Consider the following 17,523-nt stretch of genomic DNA (forward strand, 5'->3'; position numbering starts at 1 on the left):
GTTAGTTAGGTTTAACTAGTTCTAAGTTCTAGGGGACTAATGACCTGAGAAGTTGAGTCCCATAGTGCTCAGAGCCATTTGAACCATTTTTTCCCTTGATACTAGTAATAAATTTTAACACTGTTCGCAAAGTTAGTTTCTCATTTCTCCCATGTACGAGCGTGCGCGTAACTGTCGCGGCACTGTTGACTGTTGATGATGAGGAACGCGATGATCGAAGGCACGTCCTCACGCTCTCTTTTGTGGTAAATAGTATTACTGATTCACATTAGTTCATTCTTGGAGACCGAACACGGCGCGGATGATTGATACTGTACAGTGCGACACACAACGGGAGGATACACAAATACGTTATCGGCAGCACTGCTCATTTTTAAATTACTTCTTGACGCACTTTCCTCTGAATCATTTGCTTATTTTATCACTTTACTGTAATAGCACTTGTAGCAACACTTCAACTTCCACGCTAACAACGCCTCTCACATGCAGAGCTACACACTACACAATACAGGGTGCTACAAAAAGGTACGGCCAAACTTTCAGGAAACATTCCTCATGCAGATAGAAAGAAAATATGTTATGTGGACATGTGTCCGGAAACGCTTACTTTCCATGTTAGAGCTCATTTTATTACTTCTCTTCAAATCACATTAATCATGGAATGGAAACACACAGCAACAGAACGTACCACCGTGACTTCAAACACTTTGTTACAGGAAATGTTCAAAATGTCCTCCGTTAGCGAGGATACTTGCATCCACCCTCCGCCGCATGGAAACCACGATGCGCTGATGCAGCCCTGCAGAATGGCGTATTGTATCACAATACGAGCACGAAGAGTCTCTACATTTGGTACCGGGATTGCGTAGACAAGAGCTTTCAAATGCCCCCATAAATGAATGTCAAGAGGGTTGAGGTCAGGAGAGCGTGGAGGCCATGGAATTGGTCCGCCTCTACCAATCCATCGGTTACCGAATCTGTTGTTGAGAAACGTACGAACACTTCGACTGAAATGTGCAGGAGCTCCATCGTGCATGAACCACATGTTGTGTCGCACTTGTAAAGGCACATGTTCTAGCAGCACAGGTAGAGTATCCCGTATGAAATCATGATAACGTGCTCCATTGAGCGTAGGTGGAAGAACATGGGGCCCAATCAAGACATCACCAACAATGCCTGCCCAAACGTTCACAGAAAATCTGTGTTGATGACGTGGTTGCACAATTGCGTGCGGATTCTCGTCAGCCCACACATGTTGATTGTGAAAATTTACAATTTTATCACGTTGGAATGAAGCCTCATCCGTAAAGATAACATTTGCACTGAAATGAGGATTTACACATTGTTGGATGAACCATTCGCAGAAGTGTACCCGTGGAGGCCAATCAGCTGCTGATAGTGCCTGCACACGCTGTACATGATACGGAAACAACTGGTTCTCCCGTAGGACTGTCCATACAGTGACGTGGTCAACGTTACCTTGTACAGCAGCAACTTCTCTGACGCTGACATTAGGGTTATCGTCAACTGCACGAAGAATTGCCTCATCCATTGCAGGTGTCCTCGTCGTTCTAGGTCTTCCCCAGTCGCGAGTCATAGACTGGAATGTTCCGTGCTCCCTAAGGCGCCGATCAATTGCTTCGAACGTCTTCCTGACGGGACACCTTCGTTCTGGAAATCTGTCTCGATACAAACGTACCGCGCCATGGCTATTGCCCCGTGCTAATCCATACATCAAATGGGCATCTGCCAACTCTGCATTTGTAAACATTGCACTGACTGCAAAACCACGTTCGTGATGAACACTAACCTGTTGATGCTACGTACTGATGTGCCTGATGCTAGTACTGTAGAGCAATGAGTCGCATGTCAACACAAGCACCGAAGTCAACATTACCTTCCTTCAATTGGGCCAACTGGCGGTGAATCGAGGAAGTACAGTACATACTGACGAAACTAAAATGAGCTCTAACATCTTTTCTTTATTTGTGTGTGATGAATGTTTCCTGAAAGTTTGGCCGTACCTTTTTGTAACACCCTGTATAACAGTTGCGGGTCCCGCGCCCGACTCTCTACAGACGCGGCTGCCCGCAAAGATACTCCACAACTAAACCAGCGATATGACAGTACGCTTACACGCTACGGAGGCGGAAGATGATGATGATGTTGTTTGTTTAAGGGGCGCCCAAAATCGTGGTTATCGGCGCCCTTACAAGCTCCCAATCTTTCCATTTTCAGTCTCTCCCCGTCTCGAATGCTGATGATCATGAGGAGGACCACACAAACACCCAGTCCCCGCACGGAGAAAACTCCCAACCCCACCGGGAGTCGAACAGGGGACCCCGTAATCCAGAGGCAGCAATGCTAGCCACTAGACCACGAGCTGCGGACATCCCCGCTGTCGCTCATTGTACGGTACGCAGTGGCGTGGACAGGCGAACACGGCCGGCGGCAGGTGGCTCAGACGCGCTAATACGCCGTGTCTTACAGGCCGTAACGAGCCGCAGCCGTCACTCGCGCTGGCCGCGGGGTGCCGCAGCGGTCGGTTCGGGTCGGGTCTGGCCGGGCCCGCAACACCCGCGCCCCAAAACGTTCCGATATAAACTGGCGCGCCGGCCGTCCCCATATTTATCTCGACGTATACGGCCGCCGACCCTGATTTAGGAAGTGCACGGCGTCCGGACCCCCTGCCGCTCCGGTATAGCTCAATTCCTGTTCTGACCGCCGCTCCGCCGTGCCCGGTTGTTACCTTTTTATGGGCGTGTAATGCTGTTAAAATAAAGCAGGTGCTGTTGGGTGGCGGTTTCTATCTACAAAGGTCGTTTTGTAAGTGACTGAGTACCGCGGAAGGAAGCTACATAGATACTTTACATTCCTCATCAGACGTACTGGGGAAACACGAGCAGCACATAAATGCCTACACGCTGATCACGCTTGATCGTGTCACACGTGTACAGTGTAGTCTGCTGGCTGTTAAAACTGCGGCACCAATAGGAATGGCAGTTAACGATATTTTTACACTGACGAGAAAAAAAAAGTTACAGTACCTAGAAGGAATTGTACGACATAAACGAAACTTGTTAGGCGTGCTTCTGTTCTGAAAGGTGGTGTCTTTTCAAATTTCGCGCCAGTAGCATAATAGTGGTGCTACTGGTGCCACTATGAGAATGCAAATTAGGTGTTCTTGAAACACACGAGTGGTGCTAGTGGCGCCACTATGAGAATGCAAATTAGGTGTTCTTGAAACACACGAGTTACGGGTGTGAAAGTTAGTTATCTTTGAGATTGCACGTGGTGAGTTGATGTTAGTCAACAATGGCTTAAAGGCGACAAAGATACCATTATCAGCACCTCACTCAGTTGAAAGAGGTCATGTAACAGAGCTACGAGAAGCTGGATGATCCCTCTGTAATATAGCATATGGACATGGCAGGAGTGTATGCACTGTACATGTTTGCTGGCAGCAGTGATCACGAGGATCTAGTCGGATGAAGTCTGCAGTGCAAATGACCACCTGCCACTACTGAGAGGGATGATCATAGTGTATGTAGGATGGCTCTGGTGCATGGTACTGGATCTGCAGCAGATGTCTGAGCAGCAGTTAACACCACAGTGACACAACAAACTGTTACAAATTGGTTACTCAAGGAAGCCTCCGAGCCAGACGCCCTGCAACGTGCAATCCACTTGTTCCAGCGCAAAGTCAAGCGGGAAACGTCAGAGCACAGTGGGCTGTGAAGAAGATGTGAGCCAATTGCACTCTGGCCCCTTTCCAGGACGACAACGCGACAGTAGAGGCCTCTACGAGAAGAGAACACAAGCGCCGCGCCAACTGACCGCGGCCCACTTTTACAGCAGCATCAAGATTAGGCACTACAAGACCAGCGACTTAGGAATTTTATGTACTGAAGAGATTTCTAACTTGCATGTCTCCCTTTGCTTGTCACACATCTGTGTTATTGTCACAGTTAAGTATTATAATCATTCCATTTCGTAATAACATTCATTAATACGATTTGTTAGCCTGCCGCTGTGGGCCGGCCGCTGTGGCCGAGCGGTTCTACACGCTTCAGTCCGGAACCGCGCTGCTGCTATGGTCGCAGGTTCGAATCCTGTCTCGAGCAGTTAGGTTTAAGTAGTTCTAAGTCTAGGGGACTGATGATGTCCAATTTTAAGTCCCATAGTGCTTAGAGCCATTTGAACGATTTGCTTGGATTGTTTGTCTAGCGATCCGAGAAATAATGTTTCCTAGACACCCCATATTCGACAACTAGGCAGAATTCAACACCACTGACACCAAACCACCGCCATTTTCGACTTCAGTGGTTTTAAGAGAGAGCTTGTTGGAGGGCAGGGTGGAGGTGTGTTGTGTTTTCCGATAAAAGCTAGTTCTGCGTCGGTGCCAGGGATGGTTGTGTATTGCTTAGGAGCACGCCAGTTAAGGACCTGCATACAACCTGTCTACGTGCTAAACACTCTTCACCTATACCTGGAGTTACGACCTGGGGCGTTGTTTCATATGAAATGTCGCGTCTGCTCAAATAAGATTACTAAAATTTGGTTTTAATTAGATATTGAAATGAATCGCTGGAAAGAAAAATTTAAAATTTAGTAGAGCAGATGTTCATTGTTGATGGTGGATGCATTTTTTTAATGACCAAATTGACTTCAAGAAAATTGCTGTAAAAGTTAGAGAAGATTACATCTTTTAATACCACCAGCAACTACCCGCCAGTGTGGCCGAGCGATTCTAGGCGCTTCAGTCTGGAACCGCGCGACCACTACGGTCGCAGGTTCGAATCCTGTCTCGGGCATGGATGTGTGTGATGCCCTTAGGTTAGTTAGGTTTAAGTTGTTCTAAGTTCTAGGGGACTGATGACCACAGATGTTAAGTCCCATAGTGCTCAGAGCCATTTGAACCATTTGCAAGACAACCATCAGCACGAACAGTTCGACGACGTTTGCAGCAGCAGGGACTATCAGCTCGAAGACCATGCCTGCGGTTACCCTTAACGCTGCATCACAGATTGGAGCGCCTGCGATGGTGTACTGAACGACGAACCTGGGAGCACGAATGGCAAAACGTCATTTTTTCTGATGAATCCAGGTTCTGTTTACAGCATCCGTGTTTGGCGACATCGCGGTGAACGCACAATGGAAGCGTGCATTCGTCATCGCCATACTGGCGTATCACCCGGCGTGATGGTATGGGGTGCCATTGGTTACACGTCTCGGTCACCTCTTGTTCGCATTGACGGCACTTTAAACAGTGGACGTTACATTTCAGATGTGTTACGACCCGTGGCTCTACCCTTCATTTGATTCCTGCGAAACCCTACATTTCAGCAGGATAATGCACGGCCGCAAGTTGCACGTCCTGTACGGGCCTTTCTGGATACAGAAAAAGTTCAACTGCTGCCCTGGCCAGCGCATTCTCCAGATCTCTCACCAACTGAAAACGTCTGGTCAATGGTGGCCGAGCAACTGGCTCGTCACAATTCCCAGTCACTACTCTCGATGAACTGTGGTATCGTGATGAAGCTGCATGGACAGCTGTACCTGTGCACGCCATCCAAGCTCTGCTTGACTCAATGCCCAGGCGTATCAAGGCCATTATTACGGCCAGAGGTGTTTGTTCTGGGTACTGATTTCTCAGGATGTATGCACCCAACAAAAATTTAACAAAATTAATATACATAAGTTATTTATGGTAAAAAAATAGATCATTGAGCATTTTTGTGCTTTCCGTCGTTTTCACGACGTTATATTTACATAAAATTACGTGGGTCTGTCCATGTAGAGCGTCAACAGCAAGAGCGCTCTCGAGGTTATCCCACGCTCCCTGACTGCAATATTGTACGCTAGTCTGTTGATTGGACCTGTCGTGCTGCCAATCACGAACAGCATTCCAGGAGCAGTTTTCCAACAGGACAATACTCGCCCGCTACTGCTGTTGTAACGCGACAAGCTCTACCGAGTGCCGATATGTTCCTTGCCTGCTCCATCACCAGATCTGCGCCCATTCGTGCGTATAAGAGACATCACCGGACGACAATTCCAGCGTCATCCACAACCAGCATTAAATGTCCCTGTATGACCGACAAAGTGGAAGAGGCTGGAGCTGCATCCTACAAAGTGACTTCCGGCACCTGCACAACACCATGCATGCACGTATGCACGCTTGCATTCAACATTCTGGCGGTTACACGAGTTACTGATGTACCAACATTTCACCTTTGCAGCCGCTTACCTCGCTCTTACGTTAGCTACACAAATATATCCCCAAAATTTCATTACTCTACATTAATAATTGTATATATACCGGGTGATCAAAAAGTCAGTATAAATTTGAAAACTGAATAAATCACGGAATAACGTAGATGGAGAGGTACAAACTGACATACATGCTTGGAATGACATGGGGTTTCATTAGATCCAAAAAAAAAATACAAAAGTTCAAAAAAATGTCCGACAGATGTTCAATATGTCCACCATCATTCCTCAACAATAGCTCTGGTCGAGGAATAATGTGGTGAACAGCACTGTAAAGCATGTCCGGAGTTATGGTGAGGCATTGGCGTCAGATGTTGTCTTTCAGCATCCCTAGAGATGTCGGTCGATCACGATACACTTGCGACTTCAGGTAACCCCAAGGCCAATAATCGCACGGACTGAGGTCTGGGGCCCTGGGAGGCCAAGCATGACGAAAGTGGCGGCTGAGCACACGATCATCACCAAACGACGCACGCAAGAGATCTTTCACACGCCATCTGTCGGACATTTTGTGAACTTTGTTTGGTTTTAATAAAACCCCATGTCATTCCAAGCACGTGTGTTATTTTTTACCTCTCTATCTACATTATTACGTGGTTTATTAAGTTTTCAAATTTATACGGACTTTTTGGTCACCCTGTATATGAACATCTACCGAAGTCATTCTCCCCACGTGCCAAATGTGAATGAAAGTGGAAACGGTAATGGTACCAGAAGTACTTTCCGCCAAACACCGTAACATGGCTTGAGCAGTATAGTCCTGCAAGAAGACGCAGATGCAGTAAGAGAAATGTAGCCAGTTAGTCCAAAGAGGCTGAATAATAAAAAAAAAATAGTTCAGATGTTCAAAATAGTATCCTAGGTCGATTATGTGATCAGAGCGCTGACCCTTCTTCTGAATTTCTGCACCTTGTCGTTTTGTGGAAAGTGCGCATTGACAACAACAGGTCTCGCCTTACGACATGATTTTCTCCAGAAAAGAATTTTCCGCGTTTCGCATTTCAATGAAGTCGTGGGAGACGTCCACACCGCATAGCATTGTTCGGGAATCAAGGTGTGCTGAACAAACTTTGCACATACTTTTCCCTTCTTCAGAATATGCTGGAGAAGGTCTTGAACACTTCGTAGCCTATCCACACTCAGCGGTTATGTAATGACATGGGTAACCTCTTGTCCTGTAATTTTCACGAAAGGCATTTATTCAGTAGGATTATGTAACAACAGAATATGGGTAAGTGTACTATTAAAAGTTGTAATGCCAACGAAAGTGTGCATTAGACTATAAGAGGTTCAAATGTATAAAGAAATTCAGTACGCGCTAAATGGACAGTCTGATCAAAAATGAGGCCTAGTAGCTGCACTTGAATAACACATTAGATATTGAATTTAATTCTTGAAAGGAAAAAAATATGAAAATGCAGCAAATGAAGCAGGGGAATTGAAATACAGATGCCTAAAAAAAGAATAATTTGCGAAAAGTGGTAAACGGCTAAGCAATAATGGATAGAGGAGAAATGCAATGTTGTAGAACAATGAATGACTATAGGAAGCCAACATGCCGTATGTATGAAAATTTAATAAACATTTGGATTATATAGCAGCAGCCGTATGAGCCCCAATAGCTCAGATGACAGTCCACCACTGGTTAAAGGAGGGAAGAAAAATGTAGAAGGAACCTGTACAAGCGCTACACGAAGAAAAGAAACTTGAAGACAGTATTAAGGAAAGCTCGGAGGAAGCGAATAAAGATGAGACTGGAGATAAAACAGTGCGAGAACAATTCGACAGATCAATGAAAGACCCATATCGGAGCTAGGCACCTGGAGGACTCCACATTGCCTCAGAATTATTAAGATGTATAAAATGCGTATTTGAATTATCAGCTGTTTTTGTTTTAAATCCAAATTCTACCGGTTTCAGTCTCAACGACTGTTGGCAGTCATATTTACAGTATTAAGATCTTTGGGAGAAGCAATTATGATAAAACTTTTCCACCTCGCAGACAGACTAAATACACTCATACTTCAATAAGGCTGTAGCAGTTCCTGTACTAATGAATAAGACTGGTAAAAAGACAAGGAAAAATGTTTGTTTCGTAAACAACTCGTCTTACTTCTCAACACTGTCTCCTTGGTCCAGAGATCCTCCAGGTTCTTCATCCTATCGAAAATATAGGTTCTGTAGAACTCTGCAAAATAATCGTTGACTTCAATTATCATTTTCTCTTTTGATGAAAATTTCTTCCTTGCAAGCCTAAGTTTCAATTTGTGCAACTATAAGAAGTCACTTGGAGCTAAGTCTGGTGAGTAAGGTGGATGTGGAACTACTTCAAAGCACAATTCATGCACGCTGGCGTGTGTGGTGCTCCATTACCATGTTGAAAGAGCACTTTTTTACGTGCCAACTTTTGTCTCTTTTTAACGAATGCAGGTTTCAAATGATCCAACATGAAGCGTAATAGAGTCCAGTTATTGTTCTGTCTTTTCCGAAATTATCTGTTGTTGTTGTTGTGGTCTTCAGTCTTGAGACTGGTTTGATGCAGCTCTCCATGCTACTCTATCCTGTGCAAGCTTTTTCATCTCCCAGTACCTACTGCAACCTACATCCTTCTGAATCTGCTTAGTGTATTCATCTCTTGGTCTCCCTCTACGATTTTTACCCTCCACGCTGCCCTCCAATACTAAATTGGTGATCCCTTGATGCCTCAGAACATGTCCTACCAACCGATCCCTTCTTCTGGTCAAGTTGTGCCACAAACTTCTCCTCTCCCCAATCCTATTCAATACTTCCTCATTAGTTATGTGATCTACCCATCTAATCTTCAGCATTCTTCTGTAGCACCACATTTCGAAAGCTTCTATTCTCTTCTTGTCCAAACTATTTATCGTCCATGTTTCACTTCCATACATGGCTACACTCCATAGAAATACTTTCAGAAACAACTTCCTGACGTTTAAATCAATATTCGATGTTAACAAATTTCTCTTCTTCAGAAACGCTTTCCTTGCCATTGCCAGTCTACATTTTATATCCTCTCTACTTCGACCATCATCAGTTATTTTGCTCCACAAATAGCAAAACTCCTTTACTACTTTAAGTGTCTCATTTCCTAATCTAATTCCCTCAGCATCACCCGACTTAATTAGACTACATTCCATTATCCTTGTTTTGCTTTTGTTGATGTTCATCTTATATCCTCCTTTCAAGACACTGTCAACATTCCATTCAACTGCTCTTCCAAGTCCTTTGCTGTCTCTTTAGAATTACAATGTCATCGGGGAACCTCAAAGTTTTTATTTCTTCTCCATGAATTTTAATACCTACTCCGAATTAATCTATGACAATTATTTCTTGGGTGTATCAAAAAACAGTAGGAATCACCTTCCTAGGCCAAAATGGTCTTTGCCTACTTCGTTGCACTTTCGCCAGCCATTGCCCGTTATTTTGGCTGCCTTTTTGACTGGTGTGTAACGTTGGTTCCAGGTTTCATGTTCAGTTGACACTCTGACCAATTCACATGTCTGTCACGAATGAACTGTACACTGTACATCGTTGATTTTTTTATATGATTCTTGCTCACCATCCATGAAGACGCAGCAAAAATGTTCCAGTCTTTCACGGAAATTTACCAGACTTATCAAACCACCCTCTTAGGTGCTGACACTTGTGAACGTTACTGAACCACCAGTTTAACAGCGCACTATTGCAGAATAGAATACTAATACGAGTTATCTGCAGTAGGATGGAACGACTAGTAGGAGCCGCCATGGGGGTAGATTTGTTTAGGTTCCGGAGAATTGTGGGAACATGAGGAGCAGTAATGACACAGCAATTTATCTTGAAATATAGAATGAAGGATGATAAACCTTTGTTTATAATGAACGTTGTTGACAATATTGGCGGGAATAAACTGTTTGAAATTCTGATGTTAACAGGGATATATCGCAGGTTGCTATAACTTATCCATAACTTGTATAGAAACCAGGCTGCATTCATAACAGTAGAAGGACAACAAAAGGAGGAAAAAGCTGAGAAGGGAGACAGCTATTCATTCTTTACATGAGGAAATTAGCGAAAGAAAGTCATCGATAAATTTGAAAAATTAAGGAAAGTTCAAGGGGGAAATTTTATATGTTGTGTTTTATCTATGACGTTAAAACTCTCAGAACGGAAAGAATAGTGTTCAATACGCAAAGGTAGTGGATAGTGAAATGAGGCTGAATTAAATAAGGCGATTCTGAGCGTATTAAATTAGGAAACAACACAACAAGAGTAGTAGATGAGTTTCGATATTTGCGAAATAAAGTAACTAACTATTGCCTGTGTAGAGAGGATACGTAATACAGACTGCCACATCAAAAAAGCATTTGTAAAAAAGAGAAATTTCTCAGCTTTGAATATAAAGCTATGTTCAAACATAAAGGGTGCGTTAACTCGTCAATAAAACTCACATTAACATAGTTTACTTGAATAATGTTAATTGAAACCAGCAGGGATACTGTAAACCAACGTCATTGATTAACTGGATTAGGATAAAGCAGTTGGTATCAATTATCATTATTCAAGCACTTCTTCTTCGGCTGCTTTCGCACTGTCCTCGACGGATTACCAGAGACTTAACATGGTTTGGTGGCACATCACAAGCTATAAGTACAGGACAAGACACAAATGGTCCTACAAAACCATATACAGCAAATTCAAGGTAATAACAAAACAAGCAAAAACTCTCTTTATGTTCAAATGTTACAGTTTTGAATAAAGAAAATTCACTGCTGATGGCACCAAGGTGCTGAAACATGTTTGGGTCGCATGAAAAAACTGTGTTTTGCTTAATAGGCAGACCTTACAGCGAGTACGTTTTACTGTAAACGCAACAATTATAAGAGCTGCAAGTCCAAAAGATTGACATAAAGTTATGTGTCAGGCAGTCTTATCCGAAATTATTTGTCTGGAGAGTAGATTTACATGGATGTGAAATGTGAGCCATGAACAGCAGACAAGAGGAGAAAAGCTTTCTAGATTACGTCCTACAGAATAACATCGAAGACTGGACGGTTAGCTGGGTACACTAAGTAAATAATGAAGAGGTACAGATCCAAACTAGGGAGAAAAGATTTTTGTTGGACAACTTGAAAATAAGATGGAATAAATCAGTAGAACAGATCCTTTTTAAAAAGCGTCTTCAGCTGTTGCTCAGTTGATACCTTGCTGGTTTTAATGTGCATCGTGAATATGTTTTGTGGACCAATTACATTTTCTGAATAAAAGTGAAGCATCCAGAGGGGGAGAAGGAAACGAAATGAAACTTGACAAGTTGAGAGGGTGTCACATCAGTGATGAGAAAATCGACACAAATTTACAAAGACCTTGAGCTGACGTCCGAGCTGGTCACACTTGCTGACCACGAGAGGACTCATCAACACGTAGGCAGTTCATATAGGCACGGGCCACATATGGACGAGCATTGAGCTGTTGATAAATGGAACGTCGGTATCGTTGTTTGACAGGTGACGCATGAGGGCGCACGGCGTCTGCGACAGAGCGTTGTCAATTCCCTCATCACTACCAGCCGTGAGCTGAAATCATACCCGATGGCTTTCCACACCGTGAGGCCAGAGGCAACAACACTGTGCCTCTCAGAAACGTTGCTAGAATGTGAGCTCCGCCCTCGCTGCCATGATTGTCATCCGGAGTAGTGCAGAAGCGGGACTCCTTGTTGAACAAAGTACGACACAGTTTGTCAGCAGTGTACACTTTCCTCTCACGGCACCACTCCAAACACCACAGTTTGTGTTGTGGCGACAATTGCAGCATTCACGCTGGATGGTTGATCCTCAGTCGCTGGCCGCAGTGGCCGAGTGGTTCTAGGCGCTACAGTCTGGAACCGGGCGACCGCTACGGTCGCAGGTACGAATCCTGCCTCGGGCATGGATGTGTGTGAAGTCCTTAGGTTACTTAGGTTTAAGTAGTTCTAAGTTCTAGGGGACTGATGACTTCAGAAGTTAAGTTCCATAGCGCTCAGAGCCATTTGAACCAATTTTAGATCCTCAGTCCCGTTGCTACTTGTCTCCGAGCAGTGGTTCAGAATGGCGCAGAATATTGTAGGAAGTCCATTACCTTTTCGCGGATGGCAGGCGTAGATATGAAGAGATTACGATGTGCCTGGGGTACAATATGGCGGACCACCCTTGTGGTGACCATACATCGTGGACCGGAACCCTGACGACGAGTATGCGTGCCCTTACGTTCCCATGCAGTCCAGCACTGGGCCACTGTCACATCCGAATGCCGCAAAAATCTGGGTATCGCACGATACGGGCAGCCGACGGATGGGGACCCATAATGAAGCGCACTTCAGACTCTGACAGCTTCTGATACGCTGTCACACACGAGTAGGCGGCATCTCTGCGTCCTCCATAGTGGCCACTCAACATCTCACGTTGCTCGCGCCCGGTATACAGGGTGTTACAAAAAGGTACGGCCAAACTTTCAGGAAACATTCCTCACACACAAAGAAAGAAAATATGTTATGTGGACATGTATCCGGGAACGCTTAATTTCGATGTTAGAGCTTATTTTAGTTTCGTCAGTATGTACTGTACTTCCTCGATTCACCGCCAGTTGGCCCAATTGAAGGAAGGTAATGTTGACTTCGGTGCTTGTGTTGACATGCAACTCATTGCACTAGAGTACTAGCATCAAGCACATCAGTACGTAGCATCAACAGGTTAGTGTTTATCACGAACGTGGTTTTGCAGTCAGTGCAATGTTTACAAATGCAGAGTTGGCAGATGCCCATTTGATGTATGGATTAGCACGACGAGGACACCTGCAATGGATGAGGCAATTCTTCGTGCAGTTGACGATAACACTAATGTCGGCGTCAAAGAAGTTGCTGCTGTACAAGGTAACGTTGACCACGTCACTGTATGGAGAGTGCTCCGGGAGAACCAGTTGTTTCCGTACCATGTACAGCGTGTGCAGACACTATCAGCAGCTGATTGGCCTCCACGGGTACACTTCTACGACTGGTTCATCCAAGAATGTGTCAATCCTCATTTCAGTGCAAATGTTCTCTTTACGGATGAGTCTTCATTCCAACGTGATCAAATTGTAACTTTTCACAATCAACATGTGTGGGCTGACGAGAATCCGCACGCAACTGTGCAATCACGTCATCAACACAGATTTTCTGTGAACGTTTGGGCAGGCATTGTTGACGATGTCTTGACTGGGCCCCATGTTCTTCCACCTACGCTCAATGGAGCACGTTATCATGATTTCATACGGGATACTCTAACTGTGCTCCTACAACATGTGCCTTTACAAGTACGACACAACATGTGGTTTATGCACGATGGAGCTCCTGCACATTTCAGTCGAAGTGTTCGTACGCTTGTCAACAACAGATTGGTAGAGGCGGACCAATTCCATGGCCTCCGCGCTCTCCTGACCTCAACCCTCTTGACTTTCATTTATGGGGGCATTTGAAAGCTCTCGTCTACGCAACCCCGGTACCAAATGTAGAGACTCTTTGTGCTCGTATTGTGGACGGCTGTGATACAATACGCCATTCTCCAGGGCTGCATCAGCGCATCAGGGATTCCATGCGACGGAGGGTAGATGCATGTATCCTCGCTAACGGAGGACATTTTGAACATTTCCTGTAACAAAGTGTTTGAAGTCACGCTGGTACGTTCTGCTGCTGTGTGTTTCCACTCCATGATTAATGTGAAGTGAAGAGAAGTAATAAAATGAGCTCTAACATGGAAAGTAAGCGTTTCCGGGCACATGTCCATATAATATAGTTTCTTTCTTTGTGTGTGAGGAATGTTTCCTGAAAATTTGGCCGTACCTTTTTGTAACACCCTGTATACCCTAGCAGGCCTGGTAACAACACTAAGCACAACAACACTAGAGCCCTATGGTGGCTGTTCTACGTGTCACAGAGGACTGCTGCTCTGATCATTTATACACGCCCATAGAATGAATGTGTACGAAAGTACTTTGATATCTGATCTTTTTTTATGCTTCATATTTTTTGTCAGGCAATGAGTGTAATTCAGTAGTTAAGGAACCATCTTCGGTGAGGCTTCGCATTGAGCAGTACTGCAGGATTCCCGCACTGCCTGCAAGACTTGTCAACAAGTCTTTGTTGTGTTTTGTTTATTATGTCAACAAGGTAGAATTGTGTTGTGCTCATTTTCTGCGTTCTAAAACTTCTGTTTGGACCTCTTTGTTTGTTACAAAGTCTGTGTTCATACAGTGTCTGCATCTTCGCAAAACAATGTCCCTCATGCATGCATGCATGCATTAAACTATCGTCAAAATAATCTCTTCGGGGTTCTGTGTCCGATTAAAGAAGAATTAACGAAAGTAAACAGCAGTACTGTATAAAGGGGGTATTGGTCATTTATCGGAAAGTCATGCTTCAAAAACAGAATGACTCCATTGCTCTTAATATGACGGGCATTCGATTTAGCCGTCTTCAGATATATACGAGCAACATGACGCACACAGATATAAAGATTAGAAATGTGTACGCAACAATATTAAAAAGACTCGAAGAATGAAGCAAAGAACACTAATAGTGTTCGGTTGTTTCATCATCGAGCGATCCGCTTCCAACTTCTCGTATTCCTTTGCTGTAGAACATCAGAATACTATAAAAATTATCGTCATTACAAGAAGACAAGGAGGGTATCTGATGTTAAAATAATTAGATACTATTACGTACAAAGGACAGCTTAGTTATTACTAGCAAACAGAAGTACATTAAAAATTATCACGGCTCTGTCGGAGCCCACGCAGACGAAAGCTACGAATGTAATGAGAAGATAATTGCAGCTGAATCTTTTATTATCAGCAATATAACGCAAAACTCTATGGTATTGCAGACGTTTCTCTTCCAAAATAAGTACACTCTCATTAAGAATTAAAATCAAAATAATTAATGTCTACCCGTAAACTCATTTCAAAACAATAAATTCAGACAAATGCGTCTAGGAACTAAGCATCCTTTTCTCACAGACAGAATTGTTTAGAGGCTCACGTAAAAAATAATGCTTCAGTATGGAAGTCTGGGTCGATCCTGGCGGCGTGCTCGGATAGCCGAAGTGGTTAAGGAGATAGGCGGGAAACCCGAGTGCGAATCCCGGTCTGGAACAGATTTCCATGTGACGAAAATTGGTGACGTCAGTTCATAGTCGCAGAATTGACACTGAAAGAAAAAAAATAGCAGAACCCAAAAGTAATTAAAGTAGAATAATGAAATTTAGGGAATACATTCGTCTAGGTAACATATTTAAGTGATTAACATTGCAAGATCAGAGGTCAATGTACGCGCCAAATAAGCCATTGCAAATGTGAAATGCTGGAACATTAATAATTGGTGTAACTGCGAGGATGTTGAATTCAAGCATGCAAACGAGCATGCATTGTGTTGTACAGGCGACGGATGCTAGTTTGTGGGATGGAGTTTCAGGCCTTCAGCACTTGGTCGGTCAATACAGGCAATGTTAATGCTGTTTGTGGACGATTCTGGAGTTGCCGTTCGGTGATGTGCCTTATGTGCTAGATCGGAGACAGATCTGATGATAGATCAGGCCAAGGCAACATGTCGACATTCTGCAGAGCATGTTGGGTTACAATACTGGGATGTGGACGACCGTTATGCTGTCGGAAAACACTCCCTCGAATGTTGTTCATGAAGGGCACCACGACAGGTTTAATCACACGATTGACGTACAAATTTGCAGTCAGGTTGCGTGCGAAAACAGCGAGAATGCTCCTGCTGTCATACGAAATACCACCCCAGACCGTAAGTCCAGGTGTAGGTCCAGTGTGTCTAGTATGAGGACAAGTTGACAGATTGGTCGCAAGCCCTCAGCTGGTGTTCTAACCAACACGCGCCACCAGTGGTACCGAATCAGAACCAGCGTTCTTCAGAAAACACAGCAGACCACCACCCTACCCTCCAAAGAGCGCTCGCTTACCACCAGTGAAGTCGCAAATGCCGGTGGTTTGGGACCTGTGGAATACACGCTTTAGGGCGTCTGGCTCGGAACTGTGCTTCAAAAAACCTATTTGTAACAGTTCGTTGTGTCACTTGAAATAAAACAGCCATTTTTTTGTTTTAAATTTCTGTTTTGAAAGTTCTGCAATTCCAATGGTATCTAATAAGTGATTTCGTGTAATATATTAAATCTCATAAAATTTATGATTCCATTTGTGTACTGATAGGTCAAGTTTGTCCAATATATGTTCGCAATATATTGCATTTGCTAATGAAGCCATAAGTAAGAAAATTTAGGTTAGGACTGTTATCTTTCAGTATTTTATATAATACGATGTATATCCTATGAAAAAGTCTTTTTTTATTGTACACGCCAGTGCCAACATAAAATAAGCAAGGTTTTGTGGATAGTTACTCATAAAATTGTTAAACTTTTAATTGTTAATTTAATAAATTTGCATTGTAGCTTTGTTGACTTGATTGTTAAGAAACACACAAATAGCAGGAGCACAAGGCTCAAGAAGGGTCAGTTGGACACAGTTTTGAGACGCAACCACTGTATTGTACGTCGGTGCAATAATCTAATTGTTGTAATACAGTATTGTGACTATGTAGCCTGTTATGTGGAGTGGGCTCCCACTAAGAAGAAGTGGTGCAGTTTGTCATAAATAAACCAATTTAAAACGATTTGGTACCTGGATTATTTCACGGAATTCACACAACTTTATCCAGTTAGCAGATGAAATGGACCGAGGCAACGACTATTTCAGCAGCAGCAACAGCAGCGGCGGCGGCAGGACGCAGATTACTCCGAGTTACACCGAACTAAGATACGTATAAGAAATCAACTGAACTATATATGTGTCACTGCAGAACTAATTACTCAAGTGTAATGTTTTGGAAACTGTTCTAGCAGTTGTAATGGTTCTTTATTTTCGTGACCATTACGGCACTCCAGCCCCAGTTCTCGATACCAGTAATATCGTACAACGTTTCTGCGAAGTAACAGACATATTTTTGTGACAATATTCACATTTGGTTTTATTAATGTATAGGTACTCCGATGTATCGATATATTACAGTGATATGTTTCTTGTGTGTATTCATTTCTGTGAGACTGTCATAATCTTTGACTTACTTGTAACCGTTTTGGCGCGAATGCGCACAGAGCAGTCTTTGTTTCGCTTTGCAGAAGTTAAGTTGTTCTTTCGCTTTGTAAAAGAACAATCAAGTCT

Source organism: Schistocerca serialis, chromosome 5, assembly GCF_023864345.2.
Source record: "Schistocerca serialis cubense isolate TAMUIC-IGC-003099 chromosome 5, iqSchSeri2.2, whole genome shotgun sequence".
Lineage (NCBI taxonomy): Eukaryota > Metazoa > Arthropoda > Insecta > Orthoptera > Acrididae > Schistocerca > Schistocerca serialis.